Source organism: Scylla paramamosain, chromosome 4 (assembly GCF_035594125.1).
Source record: "Scylla paramamosain isolate STU-SP2022 chromosome 4, ASM3559412v1, whole genome shotgun sequence".
Taxonomy (NCBI): Eukaryota; Metazoa; Arthropoda; class Malacostraca; order Decapoda; family Portunidae; genus Scylla; species Scylla paramamosain.
In genome coordinates, this window is record NC_087154.1 from 13654949 (window position 1) to 13658726 (window position 3778).

Consider the following 3778-nt stretch of genomic DNA (forward strand, 5'->3'; position numbering starts at 1 on the left):
TAAGGGTGTAGGAGTGACAGCAGACTAATACCTCCATGACTGGAATACTCAACAAAAAAGTTATGGACAACACCACATCTGCACACTCACACAGTTGAATTGGATTCATCTCTTCCACATACAACTCAAGATCAGTACTGGTGGCAGAGCCGGACACCAGCAGAGTCTGATTCACACATAAGCAGATGGGAGTGACATCATAGTAGAAATGTAAACTGAATGCATAATACACAAAAACATACTAGTGAGTTCACATCACTAAACATCAAACACATCAAAAACATACTATGGTTCACATCAGCCCATCGCCATCACTCCCATCCCCCATCCCCATCACAAATAGTGAACTAGACGGGAACTGGTGTTGTGCTAAATCACTCCCAGGTCCAAATTTCTCTCGGATAACACCACTGTGCATGCACACCATATCGAGGTGACAGCATCAAAACATCACCTAGATATTTTATATATTTTTACATATTATCAACTACTTTTTTAGGTTTCATTGACAAATTACTATTGCTTCATTGTATGTAGATATGTTAGGATAGGAATGCAGCAAGTAAACAAGAGTAGTGAGTGATAACAAAGCACCAAAATCTTCTCCCTTTGCATATGTGAAGTCCTACCACCATGTTTTATGTTTTAAAATATTCCACAGAAAAATGAAGCTTTAGTAATATGTCAGTAAAATTCCATAGTGATGTTGATAATATATAAAATACATAAATATAAAACATAGTGGAGTTGATGTATGCAAAGGGAAAAGATTTTGGTGCTCTGTTATCTCTCACTACTTTTGTTTACTTGCTACATTCCTATCTTAACAAATCCACATACAATCACCACCAAGGTGACAAAGAGTTCAAATGAAATAGCAGAGATATAAAAAAAGAGATGGTAGTATTGCATATATTGCAAATGCAAACATACAACAGAATTTTTTTTATATGAAAAGCTGGGCTGATTGAGCAAGACTTGACTGCTTTAGCAACACATTTGATACCTTTGTTAGGCTGTGACAGGCTAAGCAAAATAACATTTAAGCAAGTTTCTTGTGGCCTTTTTATGTATATTTATAGATAACTAGCTAAAATCAAGAGTTATTAATAATTGAAATTTACTTTATTATAATTAGCATTAACTGTAGTCTTAAGAAATAGCCATTATTTATTTAAATATTTAAGTGCAAGGCATAGCCATATTTTATGATCTGATTTTGCGATTTTATTCATAATGTGATTTACATGTACCATTATTTAGAATTGTTAAGGCATTATGATATACAACATAATGTGTGATGGCCTTCAAATATTTTGTTGACTTCACTGCAAGAATAACTAATGAACTACCTCTGCTTAGGTTTTAGTTAAGTCATTTAGTGTAGTACACAGACCTGAATAGTGACAAAATATAGTTATTACCACCATCATTATAAAGAGATAATGGTGATGAAAAAAAATAGTTGTTTAAAGATTATGTAGGATAGTGTGTTTTCTTATGTATATTTTTATATACTGAATAAACCAGAAGTGATGTGAACTACAAATTATTTGAAATATTACTATACAGTCACAGACTGATACCTCGAGTTTTTGATGAAGCATAAATCTCCATTACAAGTATCTTAGAATACTTTTTTTCTCCCCTCTCCCATTACCATTGCATTCTGTACCTCTGGCATGCATTCCATGCAGATATCTTACTTATCTAGGGCAAAATAGAGATTGCAGTTTTGTATGATACAAAGAATATATTTTTAGATATATTTTTCTTTGCTGGATAAAACAGAAGTGATGTGAACTACAAATGATTTGAAATATTACTATAGGATCTCACAGACTGTGATACCTCGAGTTTTGGATGAAGCATAAATCTCCATTACAAGTATCCTAGAATACCTTTCTCTCTCTCTCTCTCTCTCTCTCTCTCTCTCTCTCTCTCTCTCTCTCTCTCTCTCTCTCTCTCTCTCTCTCTCTCTCTCTCTCTCTCTCTCTCTCTCTCTCTCTCTCTCTCTCTCTCTCTCTCTCTCTCTCTCTCTCTCTCATTGTATTCTGTTCCTCTGGCATGCATTCCATGCATATGTCTTACTTATCTAGAGCAAACTAAAGATTGTAATTTTGTATAATACAAAGAATACATTTATTGTACAATAAATGTTGTCATTTGATCATACCTTATCATCTTCATCAGTAAATGTTAACTTCTTCAAAAGTAATACTGTGTTTGACTTAGTTTTTGGTTTTCCCCACTTCATAAAGTGTTAGAACAAATAACTTTTTTTTTCATCATAACAATCCTAACTGTTCATCAATACATTGTTATATTTTTATGTAACTAACTGATTAACTGTTATCCAATTTAAGTGTGTTTTCTATATGTAAATATTATGACATACTATGTTTTTCACAGTGAGACAGGTGATACTTGCAAGTAGTATAATAAATTATACTTTTATCTAAGGATTATGCAGTTTTATCATTATAGTACTCTCTTAAGCTTTCTGCCAAACCATACATTTCTAGAAGTATATTATCATCATATTCTTCATGCTCTAATTTTCTTCAGAGATAGCAGTTTCTTCAAATAAATGAGTTGTGTGTACTTCCAGGGTACCTTGCAACACAGTTCATGATTAGGTGTTCACTATCACACACAACCTGACAATGAAGGAAATTTACCATCTTGACATTAATTTACCATTAATGTCAAGATGCACATTTTGGCTTTGTGTTTTTATAGCAATATGTGTACCATTCACAATCATTTTATAAAAACTTGCTTTCCTCACAATTTTTCCCAGTACAGTTGTACATTGTTGTAGTCTACTGGGCATCTTAACCTCTGAGTATTTTCCTGTAGAGAGCTTCAGTGACACCAGCTATTGCTCTTGAAACACGATTGGTGCACACTCGTGGCATCAATAACACTTTGAAAACCACCACTTGCAAGGAATCTCATTGCAATTAACACTTGTGTTGCAACAGGCGGAGCATGGGCCAGGCCATTTGGTGGAGCAACATGTGGATCTAGTTCCTGGGACAACTGCACAATTTCTTCATACAGAGGTCTAGGTAAATTTGCAGTTTCAACTAGTACTCCCTCCCTTGACTTCCTGTAACCTACTGGACCAGCCCCAACAAGGTAAATGAACATAAAATTTTGTAACCTCCTAACCAGGGGAGGACTTTGCCCCCTCCTGCACACCCCCTTATAATAAAATAACCTAACCTAACATTTTGTAACTTAAATGATTAGGCTTTGCCCCCTCTGGACCCTCCTAATCAGGGGGGGCAAAGTCCCCCCCCCATCCCCCGGCCCTGCATAAGGTAAACTTATCATTAATTTCTAGCAAGGTAAAATGGGGCTACAAATGCTCCAAACAGTGAGATATTAGAATGCAAAGGGCTGTAGTCACATACAATGTATTGGTTGAAACTGCAATAAAACCAAAGTGTATAAATGTTCACTGCACTGACATGCAGAACATCCAATGGGTCTGTATACTTTCTCTACCACCTTAGACCATAGTCAAGTCCTTCCATCATGAGGAACTCCATCCTGCCAAAACAGCATGACCGCCAAGGAGCCACCAATTTCCAGCAGAGCCTCCTGTCTGCACTTATTTGGGAGATTCAACGCATTTTGTGTAGAGTTCTATATCTCAAAACAATTCTGCCACCTTCAAGTTACTTTTGGGAATAAATATCAGAAGAAATAATGTTAAACACATCAATCATGCTGATTCACAGGCTAAATAGAGTTCACAACTTTTAGC